This window comes from Lepidochelys kempii, chromosome 4 (genome assembly GCF_965140285.1).
Source record: "Lepidochelys kempii isolate rLepKem1 chromosome 4, rLepKem1.hap1, whole genome shotgun sequence".
NCBI classification, from domain to species: Eukaryota; Metazoa; Chordata; order Testudines; family Cheloniidae; genus Lepidochelys; species Lepidochelys kempii.
Genome location: NC_136383.1, coordinates 24,467,258 through 24,493,014, shown reverse-complemented (window position 1 = coordinate 24,493,014; position 25,757 = coordinate 24,467,258). Strand labels below are relative to the sequence as shown.

General features: G+C 40.9%; 1 long non-coding RNA gene across 1 annotated transcript; it reads right to left on the bottom strand.

The window, feature by feature from the left end:
• Window positions 1–1,106: 1,106 nt before the first annotated feature.
• LOC140910242 (uncharacterized) lies at window positions 1,107–25,503 on the bottom strand. The gene is made up of 2 exons (XR_012158489.2): window positions 24,134–25,503; window positions 1,107–1,591 (listed from the first exon to the last, which is right to left on the bottom strand). It is a non-coding gene; the product is annotated as an uncharacterized LOC140910242 (long non-coding RNA).
• Between the last annotated feature and the right edge of the window lie 254 nt (window positions 25,504–25,757).

The window sequence follows — 25,757 nt, the reverse complement described above, 5'->3', positions numbered from 1 at the left end:
CAATCCCTCCCCACACCACAAACACACACACCAGTCCATGCAAGTAAGATCCATAGTGCCATGGAGAAAGTGGGCAACTAACTACCTATTTATGTTAAGATGACCAATGGACAGAAACCTTTTTCCAACCTTTTCCCTGACTCCTTCTGTGGTTAGCAGTGAAGAGGAAGAAACTTCCTTATCCTGCTTCTCTCCATCCATTGCCTTCAGCATCCTTCCCCTGCTTTTCTCCATCCCATGATCCCCTTTCACTTCCTATATTACTTCACTTCATCTGGTGCCCCTCCACAACCTACAGTCTGAATGAGATGCCTGGGGCTAAAGATGTTTAAGGATAAGCCTAGGTCCCAAACTCTGGAATGTGGGATCCAAAATATTCACACATGCCAATGTGGGTTTATGTTAGCCAAGCAGCCTCCTTTTGAGCTGAGGGAGTCTTTGGTCCTCTCAGGGTAGGTCCTTCCTTGCCTTCTCCTCAGTAATTGCGAGGGTGGGAGAGGAATGATGATGTATTATTCTTTCTCCCTTCCCTCTCTAAAGAAGGAAAGTAGGAAAGGTTGGCTAGCACATTCTTCTGTCCCCACAGCTACAAGGGAGGAGGATGTAAATGGCCCTTCTCTGTCCTGCTCTAATCCTCTGCCAGTCCTTTTTTCTTCGAAACTCAGAGGAAGAAAGGGCCCTGGACCTTTTTGCAGAGCAAAGAATGCACTCGTGAGAAAGAAACCACCACTGGGATTGTGCCTCTTGGCCTCCTTGGAACACGTCCATGGAGAACACTCCTGGGAAGTAATTTTGTGAGGGTCAATTACACTCTCATGAGCACTATTCCATAGCATAAATATCTGCCTCAGTATTAGTGATATTTGGGATTTATTGCCCTAGAAAATACGTAGGGATTAACAGTGGCCCAACACCTTACCACAGACGCATGAACTGAAGATGCACAGCCTGGCTGGAAAGGCTGCCCTTCACGCCCACACTGGATTAATATAAATGCTGCCAACACTCAGGCCTATCTGTTAGAATGGAAGTTTACCCAGATAGATGTTTTTCACACCCTTGCCCTAGGTCAGGGGTCCCGGCAACAAAAGGTTTAGATGCACAGGTTTGATTCAAAAGTTGCTCTTTATGTATTGAAAGCACAAAGACTTTTACAAGCTGACTGGGGTGTTTTTTGACTGAAGCAAAATATAATTATACCAGAAATTACAGGTTTATTTGTGTGGGTGTGTGCGCACATACTTGTGTGTGTGTGAACTACTTTTAATTCTTGTTATTAACAGAAAAGAACACACACTGATGAGATTTTAATTAGCCACATTTCTGTGCCAGGACCGAAGCATCGGCACGGCATGCCTTCATACACTCTATCACACCTGTTGACATTTAAGTTCCAAAAAAACTTGTAAACAAGACAATAGCCAAGCAGCAGAAGACAGGAAGACACAAGGTTCATAAGACTTTGAGGTGCCAAAAAGACAGATTGCATGCAGCAGGCACTTTACAAAAACCAGGAAAACCACTTGGTCTCTCGAAGTGTATGTCACAATAAAGAACTGCTCCCAGGCTGCTCAAATACATCCACTGACACCTGCAGATAAACAATAAAAGAAATTAACCGGATGAGACATACACTGTAGGCCGCTAGTCAAAAGGGAACAGTCCCAACTGGTCAGCCACAGGGTGTGCAATGCCCTTGAACATGGAGCAAGGGCTCACCAAACTCTTAGTACGGTTGGTGATTGTTGTTCTTATTAATTATTATTATTATATCACCTCAGATCCACAAGGGAGATCAGGTGCCCATTTTAGAAAGTCTGTACAAACACATAATAAGACAGCAGGCCCTGCCTTGAAGAGCTTAGTGTCTAAATAGACTATATGGATAAAAGGTGGGAGAGAGAAAAAGAGGTAAAGTGACTTGCCCATGATCACACAGCATGTGAGTGGCAGAGCTGGGGATAGAACCTACATCTCCTGAATCCCAGTTCAGTGCTCTCCAGTGGCCCATGCTGCATCTCAGAGGAAAATCACCCCTGGTTGTGCTGTGTACGCTCATTAATAAAAGCAGACGAGTTAGTGCTTTGAGATTTTTCAGAATGGCAGGTGCTGTAAAACTGTAAGATATATTTACAAGCCATCTGTCATAAAAACAGGCGATAGGTTTAGAATGTAAGTTGCACGCATTGGACAAAAGACAGAGCCATTGATTTGCAGCTCTGATCTGAATGTATTTATTTGCTGAGATTTTTTAGGCCTGTTCTGCTTGCTAATTAGCTGTCAAATTGGAAATCAGGATTGACCACAATTCAATTTTTAACTCTAGGAATGTGACCTCAGGCCTTCCCCTACTAATTCATTGACTTCGGTGGGAGCTGATTAGTACTCAGCACTCTTGTGCCTAACTTTGAGCATCCATTTCTGAAAATCTTGGTCTTTGGCTCCAATGCTGCAATCATTATGGCACAAAACCCCAGTTTTCCAATAGGAATTTTGAATGGTAAGGACTACATGATCTCATGAAGACTTGTATTAGAATTAGAATTATGGAGCCCTGGAATTCCAAATTTGTCCAAGAGCAGAACCCTTTTGATTCTAAATAAAATAAAACTTTGCATAAAAACTAATAATGTTACAGGCTGTGTTTGGACAAAGCAATACTCACAAATATGTGATCTTGTATCTTAGAAAATATATATCCCAACTTGATTTTAGTCTAGCAATTTTGGTCTGGGCAAATTCAATCTAGGTGTATTTCCCAACCAAATATGTCAGTCATCCATAACGGTTTCCAGATCATTGAGAGAGTGCTACTTACATGCCATTGGAATACAAACTAATCTAGAGGATATTTACATAGAAGTTATGGCATTTTCTACAAGAGAAACACTGCAAGATCCTGATCCTACAGTTGGATTCATACAGGAGCCCTGTGAATCCTAACAGTGTTCTGTGTGAGCTCGGGAGTCTGCCCGCATGGATCTAGTTGCAGGTTCCAAGCCCCTAGATGTGTCTGTAAGTTATTTGGCAAGCTAACATAATATCTTTGCAAACCCTGGAAGGATGTCAGGTATGTATAAATGCTGAGTCAATGAGGCTCCAAAATAATTCCTTTCTCTTCATAGTACAATAGTTTACATCAAGTTCCAAATCACAGTGTAATGTAGTAACTCAGAGAGACACAGATGGCAGCATACATTTTTCACATAGAGAAGTCTAAATCTACTTCTTCTTGAACTTCTCAGGTCATTGTATTTCAAATAGAAACTCCTTTACTCTCCTCTCCTCCTCCTCCTCGAAGGAATCTCACTTCATTGAATGTTGATGTAGTGTCAAATGCTCTTCTGAAGATGCTCCCATGTTTTGAGACATTCTTTACATTACATTTTTAAGGTAGATTTTTGTGTGTTTTCTTTCTGTAATAGACAGTCATATACAAATGAGAGATGAAGTCCTCCAATTTAAAGTACTGTATCAGCTCACTTAACATTTAATTTTGTATATCTCCCTGCTTTTAACTTCAGTTCGGGGCTAAGAGCGCAGAAGATCGTTGCTGTCAAAGTGTTACTATCTGAGGTGTGGCTGTGTAATAGCAAACTGCAATAAATGCCTTTTTATCTATATCAGGGGTGGGCAAACTTTTTGGCCCAGGGGCCACATCTGGGTGGGTAAATTGCTTGCAGGGCCGGGGCAGGGGGTTGGGGTGTGGGGGCAGAGTGCGGGGTGTGGGAGGGGTGAGGTGTGCAGGAAGGGGCTCAGGGCAAGGGGTTGGGGCAGAGGAAAGGTGCGGGGTGTCTGAGGGGGTTCAGGGAAGGGGGTTAGGGTGCAGGAGGGGCGTGGTGTGCAGGAGGGGGCTCAGGTCAGGGGGTTGAGGTGCAGGAGGGGTGCAGGGTGTGGGAGGGGGCTCAGGGCAGGGGGCTGGGATGCAGGATGGGTGCGGGATGCGGCAGGGGGCTCAGGACAGGGAGTTGGGGTGCGGGGTGCAGGAGGTGTTCAGGCTCCGGCCAGGCACTGCTTATCTAGAGCGGCTCCGGGGTGGCAGTGCAACGTGCTGGGGCCAGGGCAGGCTCCCTGCCTGCTGGCCCCAGCCCCGGTCCCAAGCCGCGCCACTCCGGGAAGCCCTGCGTGACCCCTGGGAGTGGGGTGGGGGGCGCAGAGGGCTCCGCGTGTTTCCCTGCGGAAACCTGTTCCTGGCCAATGGGAGCTTTGAGGGAGGTACCCACAGGCAAGAGCAGCGTGCGGAGCTCTCTGCTCCCCCACACCCAGGAACTGCAGGGCTGTGGTGTGGCCGCTTCCCAGAGTGGCACGGCGCCACGGGGGTGGCAATTCCGTGGGCTGGATCCAAAGCCCCGAGGGACCGGATCCAGCCCGTGGGCCGTAGTTTGCCCACCCCTGATCTATATTGATTTTTAGAGATGAGACAACCTACGAAAACATAATGCCCACATGTACCTTTCAGGTACCCACCTGTCTGTGAGCTATTGAAGTCATGTTTAAATATTGTTCCAGAGGTCCAAAAAATAATATAGAAATATGAGTTAATCAATATCATCCAATGCTGCAATACGAGTTCTAGGAGACACACTTCCAAAAGCAGTACTTCCAGGAATGAATACAAGCGTGATGCTGCCAGCAAGTTGAGAGGTAGCCCGAGTACCAGTTCCCAGGTACCATACCTGTAGTTCAGCATCCACCACCATGTCTGAGAGTACTCGAACTTTATTGAACTGCTTGGGTGTAACCACAGTTGAATTTGGTTTTGGTTTACTCAGAAATAGGGGTTATTGAGTTTTGCAGCTGAATCACATCTTTTTGACATTCAGTCACAAATTTATGCAAATTGTCTTGTCACCTGCTTCACTTATTTAGATTTCTGCTTCCCTGCATGGAGGTCCTATTACTGTAAGTTCTAGATCAGTTGGCTGTTGATATCCTTGAAGCTGGGACACAGGATATTCTTTCGAGTGACGGTGTTAGTGTGGATATCAGACTTTAACAAATTGCAAACCCAAGATCAGTTTGTGTGCTGCCAATGCTGTTGCTGAAGTTGGAAAGTGCGAGCAAGACGTTACCCAAAAAGTATTTTAGGAAGGCTAACATCCTTATTTTTTTAAAATGAACAAAAAGAAAAGGAAGCAACATTGAATTTTTTTTAAAAGTTTGCAAATAAAACCAAATATAACAAAAATTAACAATGAAGGCCATGCATGAACGCTTATGCATGAAGAACTATTTATATGGCAAATGACAACTTTTAAACCTCAGTCATTTCAGCTACAGAGTTGTTCAAAAAAAGTCACGAAAATACTTTTCTAAGGGAAAAAGTGGTGGATTCCGCCCCCCTTTTTTTTTCTCATTCAAAATTGGCTGAACCATTTTGACTCAAATATTCAAGAACCTTTGGGCAGAACATAATGAAACTTTTACCATTTGGGTTGAAATGTTCTATAACCATTTGGAAACAATTATTGCAGTAGAACCCCATTTGCAAATTTAGCCCCCAACCTCTACTCTTGAAAACAAGTGTGAATAACTTTAGCACCAGAGTTATGAGCAGCATTGATTCCAATGGGACTACTCACATGCATAAAGTTACACAAATGCATAACTGTTTCAAGGACTGGGGCTTTAATTATTAGAACTAGTAAAAAATGATGAAAACTTTGAGAAAAAGTGGCTTTTTTTTTACAAAAGAATAATTTTACAAAATGATTTTGATGAGACTTTCTCCATTTTTGATGAAAACTTTTATTAATCAATTTTACTGTTTTTCAGTTTAATGTTCAGATTTCTTTTTTTTGTAGATTTCTTTCTTTCTCTGTTGTCACTCTAGTCACACAAACCCACATCCTATGCAAACATATGCACATATTTATTTTAAGTATGTGAGTAATTATACTCATGTGCTTAAGTTTTTTCAGTCAAGGGGATTAATGCATTAAATATTTAATTTGTCACACATTAATAAAAATACCTACTTAAAACATTTGTCAGAGGGTTATATTTCCTCATTTTTAGGGTGATTTTACTGTTGCTATTTCTATATAACTGCTTCCAGGCAAGTCCCCTTTTACATTTTTTTCACCTTCCATTTTATTTCTTTATTTTTTTTCTTTCCTTCTTTACTTCTGGACTATATGACTCAAGACTTTTTTTACAGTTCAAGCAAAGCGCAGTGGTTTTGGCATTCTATTTTGAGTATCATTAAAATGTATATAAATGCAGAACTGCACAAAATGTGACATAATGGCAGACCAGACTCAACCAGTCACAAGTGCCACTGCTTTACATTGAAATTCTGCCACTGTGCAATTAGGAAACATACTGGATAATGCTGGGTGACATAACAGAAACCGATTTACCCATGTGTTTCTTTTATAATTCCAATACAACAAATGTTGTACAGTTGAAATTAAGGAATGCTACAGTAAACAGTATAATCCGTATACAAAGTTCATAAGAAGAGCATTATATTTAAAATTGAATTACATTAAATTTAGAATGCTTAGATCTCAATCCCTGCAGATACTTACATTTGTGTGAAATTTTACACACTTGAGTAATACTGGGATACTTGCATAAAATTAATCACATGTGTACATATGTGCAAGACCATGGCCTAAAAACATTATAAAGAATGAAAATGTCCAGTTTAGGTAGTGGGTGTAAATATTCTATCCCACGGAAGTGCATACATTCAGTGAATGATGTTGCAATGTGAAAATTCACCTTACAGATTTTGGTGTTCGCCAATACAACTTTCACTGTGAGCCACAAGACTTGCAAAGTCTTTAATTTTTAATTTTCTTTATCTTGAAAACAACTTGTGAATCTCCTGAAATTTTCAGGAAAAGAAATCTATTTGCTATCAAGACTTAACCCTAGCATTTTGAATTTGTAAACATCTTTGTAACTTACAAGACTCTGGGTGTCTCAAAATTGACTTGTAATGGGTCTCTGTTTATGGAGACACTTTCTGCCTCTCCATAATTTTGTTTGTGTGTGAACTGATTATGAAAGATACAAGACTGACAGCTTTGGAGACTCTTCTTCTTTAGAACAGTTCGAGCATCAACAGGGCTACAGATGCTTTCCACGTCTGAGCATCAATATGGCTTAAAGTTTAGGGTTGAAATTAGATGAAGGTGTCTAACCATCAGAGAAGTGAAGTTCTGGAACAGCCCTTCAAGGGAGAAGTAGGGGCAAAAAACCTAACTGGCTTCAAGACAGAGACTGATAAATTTATGGAGGGCATGTTATGATGAGACTGCCTACAATAGCCCATCTGCAACTGCTAGCAGCAAAAATCCCCAATGGCTGGAGATGGAGCTCTAGATGGAGTGGCTCTGAGTTACTATAGAGATTTCTTTCCCAGGTGTCTGGCTCATGGGTCTTGCCCACATGCTCAGAATCTAACTGATCGCCATATTTGGGGTTAGGGCGCAATTCTTCCCCCTGATCAGACTGGCAGAGACCTTGGGGTGCGGTTGCCTTCCTCTGAGCATGGGACATGGGCACTTGCTGATTTAAGCTAGTGTAAATGGTGAATTCTCTGTAACTTGAAGTCTTTAAACCATGATGTGAGGACTTCAGTAACTCAACCAGATGTTAGGGGTCTATTACAGGCATATGAGGTTGAGGTTCTGTGACCTGCAATGTGCAGGAGGACAGACTAGATGATCATGATAGTTCCTTCTGACCTTAAAATCTATGATTCTATGAGCCTATAAACGGGAGAGACCACTTCTTTTCAGTCTGTATGCCCACTTGCATGCCATTGTGTTAGGCACTGCACAAATACACACAAATACCTGGGCTTTGCCCCAAAGAACTTACAGTTTTACACATATATTTGGAACAAACATGACTTGTAAACTTCAACTTGTAAACTTCAAAAGCAAGTGAATTCCTGATCTGAGACCATGTAAATCTCCCTCCTCTTCCAAATTTCTTACCTATCATCATATCTCCATGTTTCATGCCAGGTTGTATGTTACCTAGACTATGCATTCTTTGGGGCAGGTACTGTGGAGTGTTGTGGGTACACATGATGCTGTATGATTGATAAATCATAAGGCATACATTTTTAACAGTGAAGATAATTAATCAATTGAACAATTTACCAAGGGTCATGGTGGATTCACCATCTCTTGGAATTTTTAAATCAAGATTGGATGTTTTTTTAAAAGATATGTGCTGGTTCAAAAGGACTTATTTTGGGGGCATTCTATGACCAGTGTTATACAGGAGATCATGATAATGATAATAGCTTTTTCTTTATGGTCTCCTCCCTTCTGGAAACTGGACTCGCCACTAAATATATTTCACACTGGCCACCAGACCTTATCCTGCAATTTATTTTGAGATGAAGTATTCATAGATAAATTAATAGGATTACTCATGTGAGTAAGTGATACTCAACCTGATTAAAGGTTGCAGAATCAGGCTCAATAACTTAGTTACCACCAGTCTGGGCTGGATTTGAAGTCATACCCTGCAGGTGAGAGGCTTGATAGGCCATTAGAAGTCCTCTAAGAAGCCATCCACACATATCCAAACTTTTAAACTTACTTTCTAAACTAAATTTCCTTACTCTTGTCTTGGATCACATATTTCCACATATTTTTTACTCTGCGTATAAAATCCATTAACCAAACCAGTACCTGATTCCAGCAGTGACCTTAGAGTCTTCAACTAATAGGATTACCCTCAGTGAAACATTTGGAATGTCTTAAACTTGTGAACACTTAATCTCTCACCAGTAGTTAAGAGTACTGGTAGGAGATTTTAGAGTTATAAAGCCTATTTGTATCAGTAGCAGATGTAATTAAAGGGACAGGTCTCTGGTTAATGTTCACCTTTGGCACAAATTCTACTGATGCTTAAATGTAGAAGGATATGACTGTGGTATGTGAGGAGAATAGCATCTCTGTTTACAAACCAGTTGGATTAAAAACCACAAACAGTGGGTCCACATGAAAACTATTTCCGGCAGAAGTGAAGACCATATTACATACCGTGGGCCTGATTTTCAAAAACACACAAGCCCGCAGTGAATTGCAATAATAAATGTGCAATTGCATTCCCAGTCCTGTGTGTGTAGTTTCTGCTAATGCACACACAAACTGGGCATTTGGATACCATAAATAGCCATTTAGATATCTGATGAGGTATTTTGTGCTGAAGAGCTCAACTGAGTGGTGAAGGTGACAGCATGGAAGGTATGCTCTCATTTTTCACACATTGTATATGTTTCCCGACCACTTTTTTCCTTTTCTCATCCAGTTGCTCTGAGTTTATGCCTCACAACACCAATCATCACCTGGTATTAATAGGAGAGAGAAAAAAACAGGATAGCTCAGCTTCTAATTCCACTGCCAGCTATGTCTATTTATCAGTGCCTCCAAATGAATCAAGTAGTTGCAATGGTGCTAAAAATGTCTTTTTGTCAGAAATCCACAAATTTGCACCGAATACTGAATCATGCCACTGAACAGCAGAGAATCAACATCAGTCTAATGTCCAGGCAAACTCTATTAGCTTTGGTATCTGTGCTTTTCTATATATCTCCTGTAAAACCTTACAAATCATCTCAGTTCAGAGGGTTTTGTATGACTTAGAGGCAAGGAGCCAATTACACTATCTAGAATTCACAAACTGGTTTCAGGGAGACGACAGATTTGGAATGGATGTCTTGAAGACTATTATCTTTTCTAAAATTAGCAGTCAAAACCAAAGTCTTTGCCTAAACAATCTTATAAGTAATGTCTATCATTGGTTTGATAGAAAACTGATAAACTTTCCAAGTTATGGAACAGAGATCTGATATTGGTAAAGCCAATCTAGATCTGAGACTAATACTAACCCAACCACATTAAACTCTTCTTAGACCTTTTTTTCCAGACACTAACTTTTAGCATTGGTTTGGATAAGGATAAATAATTAACACTGGCGTTGTGGTATTGAATAAACAGATCTTACTCATAAGACCATATATATACTAAGTCTGCGGAAAACCGCAAGGAGAATAAACATATTGAATGTAGACGTGCCTTTTGCTCCTAAGATCTTTATCACAGGAGATTTTACTTCTATTATAAACATGAAGGGCACGCAGTATTCCTAGTGCAGAGGGGAACAGAGTGGCCTTAAAAATGCAATGAAGGGACAGAGGCCCATGAAAAAATGGATTGAGGCTACATGGGAAATGTCTTCTCATGATATGGCTCTGTGTCTGCAACTCATGAGCAGAGCTCCATGAGAACAAAGTGGCTGACAGGGGCAAGAAGTCAAGGAGAAATCCTCTATCAAGCAAGTCCCTCATTCAAACCAACCAAACACATAATAGAACCTGCATTGTAAACTGCTACTGACCTGGCAGCTGTAACTCGCAGTCCACAGATTTTGCTTACTCCAAAAGGGAGCATGGACAGGCTGTTGGCAAGGACACTCTGCCAAAGGCGACATCATGAATCAGATTGTTGTGCTACCTGGTCTGTGGGAGACCTGGGGTGGAACCAAGATCTGCAGGAACTGGCTTTGTTCATCCCATTGGTCCTTTGCAGGAAATAGCTACTATGTCCCCTGCTGTTCTGTTCTGCTGGCAGCCTTCCCACCAGACGGGATAATACAGAGGAGCAGGAGCTCAAAATAAGTCACAAGGCTGAAAAGGTTAAATGCCACATAGTGTCACTCAAAGAGAAGGGGAGCAAGGCCCTAAGAGTGAGCAAGAAATATTTACTGTAAAAGCAAACCTAGGGCTCCCAGGTACTACAATAATACAAATAATAAATCATAAAAATAATAATTCTAAGTGCAAGACAAGTTAATTCTGCAAAAAAGTAAATTGACTAAAGAACATAGAGAAGCTGATTTGTTCTGTATGTATGTATGGTGGGAGCTAAACTATCCAGAAAATAAAACTTTTCAACTACAGAGGAGAAAATTGCTGAAACCTCTCCTTGGTGCATAGCTGTGTATAATTATTATCATGCTAGTATATATTATTGTTCTCACTGTTCCAAATAACAAAATTTTGTTGTTTATAAATATACTGTATTGCTGTTTCTCAGCTTTTTGCATCCCCTACACTCTTCCCAGTTGTTCACCTTTGTAACATTAAATACAGTTCTTTGTTTTTCTTTTAAAATAGCAAAATCTTCCATTTTTTAAGAAAAGAGGCACATGAAAAGCAGAGATGACTTGTGCCTACCAATAGTGAGGGGGGCACAGTGAGGGGGGCACAGAGTCAGCAGTGTTACTGAGCATGCTCAGTCCGTGTGAGCATGCTCAATACAAGCCAAGCAGCAAATCTAGGGAGACACGTGACCTCCCCGACACCACCTGATGAAAAGTCAGCTGCTGCCTCCACACAGTCAGGCTCACTGAGTTCCTCCTCACATTAAGCTCTAGTGGGAGGGATCTGGGGGAGTATAAACATAGTAGAGGGTTGCAGGAATGAAGCTTCAAAACTCCACAAGGACTGACAATCCATTGTCAAACCTTGTGGAATTTGGGATCTTCTTGTAATAAACCAGTGCTGCCTACCTCCTTCCACCTCACTTCTGCAGGAGACATGCCTCTGTTGTTCTCTCTGTCCATTCCTCCATAATGCATACCTCTCTATAGGGCCTGCAGGCAAGGAAAGGAAGTTGGTGCTTCTAAGGGTAGCACTAGCTCCGTAGTGAATTTCTGGTAGGAAATCTAGTGGCTCCCCCAGGGAGCATGTTACAGAATACGTCTGCTCCCACAACACATCCCCTCCTTTACTTCCTGACCATAGAATTGAGATGGAAGAGTCGGTACAGGCTCAAAGACAGGAGAGGTTGCTGTGCACCCTGTCCCAGTTTGACCCATTTTTTGTCGCTCTCTGCCAGAAGGAGAGACACACTTGGCACAAAGAACTCTGGTTTGTCCTACCTGTTTTCTTACAGTATGTTACAGTATCGCCTCTTGGAAAAAGTGAGTAAGCCTTGTCTTGGGCCATTATAAAACCAAGATTTTAATCTGCCTTACATCTCATCAGCTTCTTAAAGACTCTGTGGATAGTTTTATTTCATTAAAAAAAACCAGTGAATATTTTTACGGAGGATAATGTAGAATATTAAGTTTTTATTAATAGATTACCATCATCTAATTTATGAATGCATGTGGTATGAAATGAACTAAGAAATTCAGTGCAAGCTACTTAATAATCCTTGTACATAGATCGACAAAGATTTCTAATAATGGAATGCATTGTGTGCTATCACAGCCAAAGGGCCATCCATTATACAGTCATTTATTTGATATTAGTTTCCAAGGTGTTACTCAAAATTGAAACAATATATATATAAAGTATAAGCCTTGAATTAAAGATATAATAGACTGGACAGCTGCTGATAACCTCTAGTGCTCCAGAGCAGAAATAACAGACTCTGGGGTGTTGTATTTATGGTAAATGCAGTCTTGCAAATAAAGTGCCTAATCCTGCAAAGTTTTCTGCACAAGTAACTTATATGAATACTGCCAAATGGCCTGATCTTGCTCCCATTGAAGTCAATGGGGCTTGGGGGAGAAGCAGACCTAAAATAATTAAAATTTACTCAGGATAAAAGTTTCAGTTATAATGTATGCTGTTACATTAGGGAATTGTAGATGACAGGTTTATTTACCTGTGGGTGTGTTAGTTCTTGGACTGTAAGCTCTTTGAGGCAACAACTGTTTCTTCCTGTGTATTTATACAAGACCTACCACAATAGGGTCCTGAACTGGATATAGTTAATAGTGTTGATGTAATATACTCAGACTTCTGTAAGGCATTTGACTTGGTACCTCATGACATGTTGATTAAAAAACTAAAAAGATATAAAATTAATATGGTGCACATTAAATGGATTAAAGGCTGGCCAACTGATACATCTCAAAAAGTAATTGTAGATGAGGAATCATCATCGAATGGGTGAGTTTCTAGTAGGAGTAGAGAGGTTATTTTATCTCTGTATTTGGCACTGGTGTAATCTCTGCTGGAATAGTGTGTCCAGTTCTTTTGTCTACAGTTCATGAGCAATGTTGATAAATCAGAGAGGGTTCAGAGAAGGGCCACTAAAATGATTGGAAGATTAGAAAACCTGTTTTACAGTGATAGACTCAAGGAGCTCAATCGAGTTTAACAAAGAGAAGGTTAAGGGGTGACTTGATTACAGTCTGTAAGTATCTACATGGGGAACAAATATTAATATTGGGCTCTTCAGACCAATAGAGAAACATATCACATGATCTAATGGCTGGATGTTGAAGCTAGACAAATTCAAACTGGAAATAAAGCATAATTTTTTAAGAGAGAGCGTAATTAACGATTGGAACAATTTACCAAATGTTGTGGTAGATTCTTCATCACTGACAGTTTTTAAATCAAAATTGGGTATTTTTCTAAAAGATCTGCTCTGGGTATTATTTCAGGGGAGTTCTATTGGCTGTGTTATAAAGGAGGCAAGACTAGATCATCAAAGTGGCCTTAAAATCTATTAATCTGTTTGGATTTACCAATTTGTATTACATATATTATTTTTCAACTCCAGTAGAGATAGCTTGTTTTAGCAGAAATGCAGGATGTCATCTAATTACTGCTAAATGATTGAATTTACTGTTAATTATATGACCTAAACTAAGAATAATGATTCACAAAACATAAGGTCTATTGTAAAATGATAATGAAATTAATATTATAACTGCCATTATGAAAATAATTGTAGGATGCATTTTAAAGAAATTCCATTTTCCTTTTGTTTTTACACATGCTTGTTTTACTCCTTTGTCTCTGAATTCATAAGCAGTAGATATACTCATAACTTGCAGTATAGTACAAAAGCATCCCCTTATTCTAATCAATAAGTTAAAAAGGAATTTGTACATAAACTGTATAATGTTTGCTTTAAGTACAGGGATTTATTTTTGGCTGTGTATTTGAAACACTATTGGTGCTGTCGCCAAGAGATCAAGATAAAAAGCCTCCACCTGTGGCTTAGGGATAGATCAGTTAGGCTTGGTCTACACTAGGCACTTATGCTAGTATGGGTCAACGGTGTGATTATAACTCAGGGCTTGCCTTCACTACAGAGGTAAGTCGACCTAAACTACATCGATTCCAGCTAAGTTATTCACGTAGCTGGAGTAGCGTAACTTAGGTCGACTTACCCCAGCGTCTTCATTGCACTGCATCGATGGGAGATGCTCTCCAGTCAACTTCCCTTACTGTTCTCAGGGAGCTGAGTACCGGGGTCGACTGGAGAGCACGCTGCATTTACATCGATTGCAACAGCGTCAATCTCCCTGTAGTGAAGACCAGCCCTCAGTGACATAGTTATACTAGCCTAACCCCTGGTGTAGACAGCACTATGTCAATGGGAGGGCTTCTCCCATCAACATAGCTACCACCTCTCAGCGAGGTGGAGTTCTCCTGATGGTGTAGGTAGCGTCTTCACTGAAGCACTACAGCGGCACTGCTAAATTGGTGCAGCTGCTCCACTACAAGGTTGTATGTGTAGACAAGCCCTAAGACTCAAGCTTAAAGGCATCCATAGGAAATCCACCTGGACTTAATGACAGCACCACCCATTTTGCATAGGAATTTGACTATTTCTCTAATCACTCCTTTTTTTGTCTGAGCAGTCAGTCTGGCTTTATGGCACTATGACACCTCATCCATCTCTAGAGTAAATCAGAGCCTACTAATAAGGTGTAAGGGAGCCATCTACTTAAGCTGGTCAGATTTTTTCACATTTTGAACTTTCCATAAAATAAACCATCAATTTTGAATTCTGATTTACAAAGTGGAGATTTTTTCAATATTTTTTCCTGGTTTTTTATCTTAGATGGATAGTTTGGGGCTGAAATTGTTAATAACTTTGCTAAATTATTATCTATTTTCTTCAAATAGCTGGTGCACAAATTTGCAAAGAAATTTAATGAAAAGGTAGAAAGAAGATGTTTTTAAGCAACAGGGAGACAAATAAATGTTAAACGTGTGTGTGTGTGTGTGTATTTGACCTGTCTGATCTGCACAGCACCATAATATCATTCCAATAAGTTAACTTTCTTTGCAATTTCATTTTCTAATAGCATAAACATCTTAGAATCATAGAATCGTAGGACTGGAAGGGACCTCAAGGAGTCATCTAGCCCAGTCCCTGGCACTCAAGGCGGGACTAAGTATTATCTAGACCATTCCTGGCAGGTGTTTGTTCAGTTAGCCAGCCTTTAATCCATTTAATGTGTGCCATGTAAATTCTATATCTTTTTAGTTTTTTAATCAACATGTCATGAGGTACCAAGTCAAATGCCTTACAGAAGTATGAGTATATTACATCCACACTATTAACTATATCCAATCCGGGACCCTATTGCGGTAGGTCTTATACAAATACACAGGAAGAAAACAGTTGCCTGACAGGAAGTTTTTCCTAATGTCCAAGCTAAACCTCCCTTGTTGCAATTTAAACCTATTGCTTCTTGTCCTCTATACTCAGAGATTAACAAGAACATTTTTCCCTCCTCCTTGAAACCACGTTTTACATACTTGAAAACTGTTATCATTTCTTTCCCCCCTCCTCCCACAGTCTTCTCTTCTCCAGACTAAACAAACCCATTTTTTTTCAATCATTACTCATAGGTCTTGTTTTCTAGACATGTAATCATTTTTGTTGCTTTCCTCTGGACTTTCTCCAATTTGTCCACATCTTTCCTGAAATGTGGTGCCCAGAACTGGACATGATACTCCAACTGAGGCTTTATTAGCATGGAGTAGAGCTGAAGACATACTTCTTATGTCTTGCTTGCAACACCCCTTAATGTATCCCAGAATGATGTTGCCTTTTTTTGCAACAGTGTTACACTGTTGTGTCATATTTAGCTTGTGATCCACTATAACCCCCAGATTCTTTTCTGCAGTACTCCTTCCTAAGCAGTCATTTTCCATTTTCTATTTGTGCAGTTGATAGTTCCTTCCTAATTGGAGTACTTTGCATTTGTCCTTCCTGAATTTCACGCTATTTACTTCAGACCATTTCTCCAGTTTGTCCAGATCATTTTGAATTTTAATCCTATCCTCCAAAGCACTTGCAACCCCCCCCCCCCAGATTAGTATTGCCCACAAACTTTATAAGTGTACTCTCTATGCCATTATCTAAATCACTGATGAAGATATTGAACAGAACCAGACCAAGGACCAATCCCTGTGGGACCCCACTCGTTATGCCCTTCCAGCATGACTGTGAACCACTGATAACTACCCTCTCAGAACGGTTTTCCAGCCAGTTATGCACTCACCTTTACAGTAGCTCCATCTAGGTTGTATTCCCTAGTTTGTTTATGAGAAGGTCATTTGAGACAGTATCAAAAGCCCTACTAAAGTCAAAATATACCACATCTATCTCTTTCCCCCATCCACTAGGCTTGTTACCTCGTCAAAGAAAGCTATTACATTGGTTTGACACAATTTGTTTTTGACAAATCCATGCTGACTGATTTTGACAAATCCATGCTAATAATATCACCTTATTATCTTCTATGTGTTTGCAAATTAATTGCTTCATTATTTGATCCATTATCTTTCTGGGTACTGAAGTTAAGATGACTGGTCTGTAATTTCCTTGGTTGTCCTTATTCCCCTTTTTATAGATTGGCATTTTATTTGCCTTTATCCAGAGAGTCCTCTGGGCTTTCTCCCATCTTCCATGAGTTTTCCAAGATAATCACTAATGGCTCAGATATCTCCTCAGTCAGTTCCTTGAGTATTCTAGAATGTATTTCATCAGGCCCTGGTAACTTGAAGTCATCTAACTTGTCTAAGTAATCTTCTTAGACATCTTTAGCTGCATAGTTTTGGGGCTTTTTACCTTTATTTTTATTTCATTTTTCTTATGCTATATGTCTTCTGCCTCAAAAGGTGGATTTATAAATGCTATCATTATAATTCTGTGTGACATCACATTTTAAATGTGTTACAGAAAAGAGAATTCACGTGGTATTATTGGTCATTCTGACCACAGTAGCTGAACACACAGGACAACATTTGAGAGAAAGCCCCTCCCAAAGCATAATTAAACCATTACCTCATAGTGAGACAAGTTAGGGAGAAGATGTGAGCAATGTGGGCAATGAGGTAGGATTGAAGAGTCAGAGAGAGGACTCTATGACAGCAATAATACCAGGAAGTCCATCCTGGATTGGAAAGCCAGAAATCCATATGGAGTAAACCAAAACCATGTCAATGGCACCAACACACGTGAATAGTTATGACTTAAACATTGACTGTGTTTGCCAGCCATGTGGACATCCAGCTCCCAGATAGATCCATATACACATATCTACCAAAAGAGAGAGAAAAATATGACATAACCAGAAAGCTGAGTCACTTTAACACTGCACGGAGAAAAAACTACATTTTCAAGTTATTCAAGTTTTTGAGCAAAAGTCAGGCTTGCGCCCAAGTAAGCCTCCTGTAGGATAAGATAGTTAGCAGGGTCAGACCTTAGCCCTAACAGAAGCTTGTTCCAGGACAAAATGCTTAGATGATGAGAATCCATGGTATTCTGATATCCACCTGAAACCTTAATCACTTCTGCATTTAAGATGTTTGAATTTGTAATGAACTCTCTCTCTCTCTCTCTCTCTCTCTCTCTCTCTCTCTCTCTGTGTGACTTTCTCTCTTCTGCATTTAAGATGTTTCAATTTGTAATGAACTGGCACACATGCGTGGGATAGAGTGTGTGTGATACTGCCCTCACCTGGATGGAATCAGAATTACTCAACTGTATATCATAAGAGATGGATGAAAACTTCAAAAACACTTCTGTGAATATTAATCTGAATGTTTAAACAAATTTGTTTTGACAATATTCTTACCCCCTTTTGTATTTGCTTTCTGTGACTACTCTAGCAAATGAGTTTACAAGCAAGAATGATCACCAAAACAGGGATTTTAAAGTGAATATTTGTAGAAAGCAAATTTTGATTTCATAATTACAAGTATGTGCACAAGGAACCTGACTCTAATATACCACTTGTCCTCCACAGTAAATAAAAACAGCTTGAATTTTATACTTCAGATACTCACAATGAATTGTTCATGAATGAGCTACGTGAATTCACAGAAATTATTCATCAAACAAATTTGAATAGTGAATAAATACAAGAAAAAATTGCCCTGTTCAAAGAAAATTTACAAATGGAAAAAGAGACAAAACTCTTCAGATAAATTATTTGTTATGAATTATTTGCTCAGCTCCCGCAGCAAGGTAATACTTTAAAAAAGTGTCATAGTGATTGAGGAGTGTCTAAGTCCCATAGACTTTCAATTAGATGTATGCTCTTAAGTACCTAAGTCTCTTTGACAATGGGATTTAAGTACCTTTGAAGTTTTACTTGTAATCACTAAGGGTCTGATTCTGAGCCTCTTACTCTTACTGAGCTGGTTCTCATTGACATCTGTCATAAATATAAAGGGAAGGGTAAACCCCTTTGAAATCCCTCCTGGCCAGGGGAAAGCTCCTCTCACCTGTAAAGGGTTAAGAAGCTAAAGGTAACCTCGCTGGCACCTGACCAAAATGACCAATGAGGAGACAAGATACTTTCAAAAGCTGGGAGGAGGGAGAGAAACAAAGGGTCTGTGTGTCTGTCTATATGCTGGTTTTCTGCCGGGGATAGACCAGGAATGGAGTCTTAGAACTTTTAGTAAGTAATCTAGCTAGGTATGTGTTAGATTATGATTTCTTTAAATGGCTGAGAAAAGAATTGTGCTGAACAGAATAACTATTTCTGTCTGTGTATCTTTTTTGTAACTTAAGGTTTTGCCTAGAGGGGTTCTCTATGTTTTTGAATCTAATTACCCTGTAAGATATCTACCATCCTGATTTTACAGGGGGGATTTCTTTATTTCTATTTACTTCTATTTTTATTAAAAGTCTTCTTGTAAGAAAACTGAATGCTTTTTCATTGTTCTCAGATCCAAGGGTTTGGGTCTGTGGTCACCTATGCAAATTGGTGAGGCTTTTTATCCAACATTTCCCAGGAAAGGGCGGGTGCAAGTCTTGGGAGGATTGTTCATTGTTCTTAAGATCCAAGGGTCTAGGTCTGTAGTCACCTAGGCAAATTGGTGAGGCTTTTTACCAAACCTTATCCAGGAAGTGGGGTGCAAGGTTTTGGGAAGTATTTTGGGGGGAAAGACGCGTCCAATCAGCTCTTCCCCAGTAACCAGTATTAGTTTGGTGGTGGTAGCGGCCAATCCAAGGACAACGGGTGTAATATTTTGTACCTTGGGGAAGTTTTGACCTAAGCTGGTAAAGATAAGCTTAGGAGGTTTTTCATGCAGGTCCCCACATCTGTACCCTAGAGTTCAGAGTGGGGGAGGAACCTTGACAACATCCACAGGACAATTTGCAGAGCATTCAACATGAGTGAAGGTTTTAGAATCTATTCCTCACATTGCTTTAGCTAGTGGAAGTGTTCCTTTAGTTCAAGATGCTTGGATATGTGCCTTTGAAGAAGGACCTTGAGTTCTGTCCCTGCTGTCACTGTGAAGTCCTGGAATGTCAAGGTGTTCTGCAGTATAGTGAGTACTGTGAAGTCTTAGATTGCTATGTATCTGCTACAAAAACCAACCGAAAGCATGTTTTAGCCAAAAAGCACCATTTTTAGCACAGTACACTGCTTATTCCTATCTTACCATCTGAAAACTCCTTAATGTGGTCTGCTTCAAGAGTGTAGTATATATTATTTGGTGAAATACTTCATTCTTTGAACCCTCCTCTGGCTGGCAACATATGTTTTGATACATAGAGCTGCTAATATAAAGTTCCCAGTGCCAATTTAGCACACCAGAACATTATGTGGGTATGGACATTCTCAGAAGGCATAAGGCATTTTGTTCCATAAATAAGCAAACAAAATAGTGATTTTGGGAGCTTGGGAGATATTATCTCACTTCCATATGTTTCACTGAGTATAAAAGAAATTTTCTTCAAACCAAGACTCCAAAATTTCACAATGTAAGTGGTCTCTCTCAGCATGAATTAAAGCTTGGAGATACTTATTGAAAATGATTTTGCATTAACTTTTGAAATGTCGGGCTTCTGGAATGAGCAAAATGGGTACAGTTTCTTTTAGCTCATTTACAGTACTGTATGGTATGAGAGAGAATAAAACAGAATGGAGTTGCTTATCCAAACTGTGAGAGCAGCATTTGGTAGCATGTGGCATGCATGTCAGTAAAGTGAAGGGCATGACATACACCTGCTTTTTTTTCACTGTGCCATACCCCCTAGGTTCTACAATAGACTAAGAATGGCATGGCAGAGCCTACAGGCATGGCACAGTCAAAAAGCAGGTGCATGATATACCTTTCACTGACCTGCATGCCATATGCTAACAAATCTTGCAAACTCCTGTTAGAAAAAATCTTGCAACCCCCCAAACCTTACTCAGATACTGTATATTGTTTTATATGTCCCTCAGTATTTGAAACCATCCTGACAATCAAATATAATTAGCTGATACAGAACCTGATTCTGCATCCCTTATTCATATTGTTTAGAGAATGATTCCGCAGGCAAGTAGCCCCATAATGGAAACGTGTGCCTGAGGAAGCGATACACAGTGTGAGTAAGGGCTGCAGCATCAGGCCCATAATTATCAACACACTAACAAGGCACCACTCTGTGGTTCAAGCTAAGACTGCCCAAGCCTCTCATAACACAGTGAGTCACATTTTCTATTTACAAAGCTAAATATGTTTACCCCAATGTCATTAACCAGATGTCAAGATTGCAAGCTTTTTGGGGCAATGACCATCTCTGTTATCTACAGTGACTAGCCACCATGGAGTCCTGGTGTGTGTTGCCACAACATAAATAAATAAGAAGCAGCATTCCCAATCTCCTAAATTCTTTAATTAAATTAAGGCTTGTTTAAATTGTTTTAAAAAATCTTGTTGTAAACAACAAAGTATCTTTATCGATATTACCAACACCATAAATTATTAAAAATTAAAGAACGTTTAAAATCCAATTTAGGTGACAGTATTTTTTTTCATTTCCTGTAGGTTGAGTAATTGAAATCATCAGATCAATTTCACTATGGGCCATATTTCCAAAAACAGGTACCAGGCTTTCAGAATAGCCCAGCACACACAATTAAGATGGGTAAAATTTTCAAAGTTTCTTAAGTGATTTAGGAATTCAGGTTTCATTGCAAGTCACTTTTAAAAATGGGATTTAGGCTCATAAGTCATTTAATTTTACCTAGATTTTCCATTCACTCAATTAGGTGCCTGAATGGGAGATGTTGGGTGCTGAGCTCTTCTGAAAATCTGACCTGGCCTGAAATTAAGCTTCTGTATCTATCTTTCAGCACCTGCCTGATTTTCAAAAGTGTATGAAGCCCATAAAAGCTATTTGGTGCTCAACATTTCTGGGAATTAGGCAGGTGTCTAAATAGGGAATTGGGAACCTTACTTTAGGCTCATATTTTTGAAAATCTTGGCCTTCCAGGTTATGTCCACTGCAGTGATTTCACTGTATTTATTTTTAATTGTGTAATCACTTCTATTAGTCAAATTTGTTAAATGTTTTAGTCAACCCAAATCTACATTTTTTTATTTAAAAAGTTTCGGATGAAATTTTTTGTTCAACTCCCAAGTTTTAAACCTGCCTCTGAAACTAAATCCTTCAGTGGTCTTGGCCAAGCCACTTCACTTCCCAGTCTGAGTTTCCACATCTATTAAACTGGAGTAATATTTTACTTTCTCACAGGGAAAAATGTAAGAATAAGTGAGGCATAAATTGTTGCTGGCTCTTGAATAGATGTGCAAGATGGAGGAAGGATGGAAGCACCCTTCTTGTTCAGGACCAGGTACAAGTCCTTGTTATAAGGAGAGTGCAAGGATTTCTCCCCACTAGTGCCTCCTGGGATGGATGCCATCCCAAAAGAGGAGAGGACATACTACTTCTCCCCTTGCCTCAACCCACAGGTCAGCAGAGTTGCCTGGGTGCACAGGAGAGGCAACAATGCATCTCAAGGGCACAATGTACCTCCTTAAGGGCATCCAGAACTCACCCTATGAGGCACAATATGATCCAAAATTATTTTAAAGTGTTTTTAAGATGAAAAGCTCTATATAAGTGCTGTCAATGAGAATTGTCATTTAAATCATTTTCTCCAATAAACAGCTCTAGTTATAGCAGCTTGAGTTCTTCGCTGTGTTTCACACAGTAGCAGAATGTGTTGTCAAGGGGCTGCCGTGTAATGGAACAGGCTGGGCTACTCCCCAGGGAAAAGCCATTTGCTCAGCATTTCCTGTCAGTAAGTCAGTATCCCGTAGAACTGTGACTACTCTGCATCCCACGCTGCATTACTCAGGTCTTGCTCATCTCCTGCTTAGCATCTACCTGACACACGTTAGGTAGGAGGGATACAGAAGAGTCCAGCAGCTACTTTACATCCAGCCTCGGAATAACTGTCCTTGTGCAATTACTCCTGTTGTGGCTCCGAAGCAGCTAAGTTCCCATACTTTTCCACCCCTCCTTGAGACAGGCTGCTGGGTTTGTAGCCAGAGGGAATCCCAAGACCGAGTTGGGGGGATACCTGCTTTGAAAGTGGGATGGAGCTATTTCATGAGGTCAGGTTACCAACCACGGACTTCATGCTGAGCCTCAAAAAATAGAGACTGGGAGTGGCTAAGTCATTATGCAAGGTAACCTATTTCCCCTTGTTTTTTCCTAACCCCCCACCCCCTCAGACGTTCTTGTTAAACCCTGGATTTGTGCTGGAAATGGCCCACCTTGATTAACATACACATTGTAAGGAGAGTGGTCACTTTAGATAAGCGATTACCAGCAGGCGAGTGGGTTTGTGTGGGGGGGGGGGAGAGGGGGGGTGAGAAAACCTGGATTTGGGCTGGAAATGGCCCAACTTGATTATCATTCACATTGTAAGGAGAGTGATCACACTAGATAAGCTATTGCTAGCAGGAAAGTGGGATTGGGGGAGGTATTTTTTCATGCTTTGTGTGTATAAAAGATCTTCTACACTTTCCACAGCATGCATCTGATGAAGTGAGCTGTAGCTCACGAAAGCTTATGCTCAAATAAATTGGTTAGTCTCTAAGGTGCCACAAGTACTCCTTTTCTTTTTGCTAATACAGACTAACACAGCTGTTACTCTGAAAAAAATAAGTATTAACCATGGGAATCCCTGGATCATCAAAAATAAATGAACTCCATTTACTGGAGAACTGTGCCCCTTTTTCTTCCAATGACTTAGGGTCCCCGTGATAGTGGATGTGCCAATCATTTTGCCCTGCAGCAGATATTTTCTACGGACTACATCATTTTATTTTCTATCTTTGCAAAGTTTCCCCTGGAATATTAAACAAATGAGAGAAAACTTCCCAACTTTAACAGATTACACAAAAATGCCTAACAAATGTCATATGTAGGAAAATTCTTTGTGTATGTGCCACCCACTCAGGCCCCAGCTTCAGTCACAAGACTCGGGAGCACCAAATCTGGGGCTGGTGTCTAGAGCGGGAAAAAAGCACCATAAATAGGCATAGGGCTATTTGCTGTGATTCACTCATCAGCACAGTAAATTGTTACAAAGCAGTACCTTTGCAAAGCAATGTAGCAGGGTAATCTCTGATACCTGTACTGCTGGGCTGGGCCTGTTGATCGGGGGACCTACTAGAAGTGATAAAAGATTGTTGGAAGGGAAGGTGAGAACTGATAGGGACCAGCGAGGAGTTAGGTCGCTTTTTTCATCCCCCACATTAGAGGGTAAGCTCCCCAGCCATGACTTGCCAGTATCTACCCAGGAGCAGGGCTGAATAGTTGGGAGGGCCTCCTCTCCCTCTTGTCTGGGGGATTCCACAGAGAGGATTTCTCCCCTCCATGCCAGAGTCCCGTTCATTTCCCCTTTTCCACGCTCCCACCTCCAGGAGCGGGACTCCTCCAGCCGGGTTTCCATGGGGTCTGCTTTCTTCACCTCTCCCAAAATGGGGTTCTCTCCCTCCGCCTGCATTCTCCCCCCACCCCCGGAGAAAGGAAGCAACCAGCTCCTGGCTGCCTCTGTCAGCGCTCTGGAGAGCAGCGGCCAGACTCACCTAGTTCTCTCGGCCGAGTCCTTTCTGCCCCTCCCCGAAACCCCCGCTCAGGAAAGCAGGGGATGCTCTGCTCTGCCGGACGTAGCAAGGCGATTCCTGCCCAGAAATCCAGCGCAGGTTTTGCTGGTATCTCCGGAAAGGCAGAGTCCCATTGGCTAGAAGAGCGTGCCTGAGCCAGGGGCTTCTTCCCTCGCCGTCCCTGCATGTCAGATCCTCGCAGAGGGCAGAGGAGAGAGGGGCAAACAGCCCCACGCAATCTCTCTCTGTCCACGTCTCTCTCCACACACACCGCTCCGTGTGTGCGCTAGAGTTGTATATATTAATGTCCGTATGACACAACAGTCACACTCTCCTGGGCAAAGTTTAGGCTGCTGCTCTTTTTCTTCCTCTGAAAGACTGGGCTCCAAGGGATTTCATTTCACCCAGACAATCCGTGCTGGAGGATTGAGCTGTGAACCCAGTGAGAACTCTATTGCAATGGGACAAGAGGGCCTTGGCAGAGAAAAGAGGTGCAGATCTGTGGCCCCCTGCCCCCCACTACTCCACGCAGGACGGCCAACACTTTGAATGAGGCAGACTTCAGAACAAATCACGCGAAATTGTGACTCTTTCATTGCAACACCTATTTCGTTGCAGCAACCCTTCATCGCTTTGCTGTTGTTGCTGTTCTGTTGATGCATTAACCGGATAATTTACAAAAGACTGAAAAGCCAATATAATCAACATAAGTATTCAAGCGGGAAACCACGAGACATGTTTATAGAACAAAAGCAGGTCTCATCTGCAATACTGTTGCAACGCTTGTTCTTTCCATAACTTCTCCCCACACTTTTGTCTGACATCCATAGCTGTGCTATGTAGGCTTTAGAGTTGGGGCAGATATTTGTTGTGTGTAAAGCAACGTGCACACCTGTGAAAATAATAAATAATATTTTCCATTGGGTGTGGAGGGCAATGGTGTGTAGGGCTTGTTCATATATGGAAATATTGCAAGTATAGCTCAGCATAAAATAATTCTCATGCCCTCTCCCCTCACCTCACCCAAGGTAAGTAGCCTGCTGAGCCCTGGAAAAGGAAATGCCTTTGGGAATACCATCCTTGCTTGTCCCACAATGTGGTGGCACCAGTCAGGAGTGTTTCCTCTAGGGATTTTGCAGATGTTACCATCAGTAGCCAATTGTAATAGATCAGTATCTCCTAGCTGGCCTGAGCATTCTGCTGTACTTCTGCATACTCAAAAAAGGTTTTAAAGCACTATTTCCTGGCAAATGAATTCAAAATGTGGGAAACTTCCCCCTAATGAGTGAGATTTAAGAGGTCTAACACAGAGAGGAGTGTGTATGAGAAACAGAGCTCCCCAACTAAGTGAATTTCTGCCTAACCCCTTATGGTATAAAAAAAAAAAAAAAAAAAAGGCAGGATGGCTGAGGCCAATATTGGGATTTGGATGATATTCCTATTCAGGCCTCCTAACATTTGAATGAAATGTTGCTCCCCACAAAACAGTTTAAATCTGAATGTCACCTTCCCTCTCCTCCCCCGCCCCCCGCCCATATTCCTGGAGCTCATCTTCATGCTCGGGTGGGGGGGAAGGAGAGAGGCAAATCTCCCAACCCACATCCTG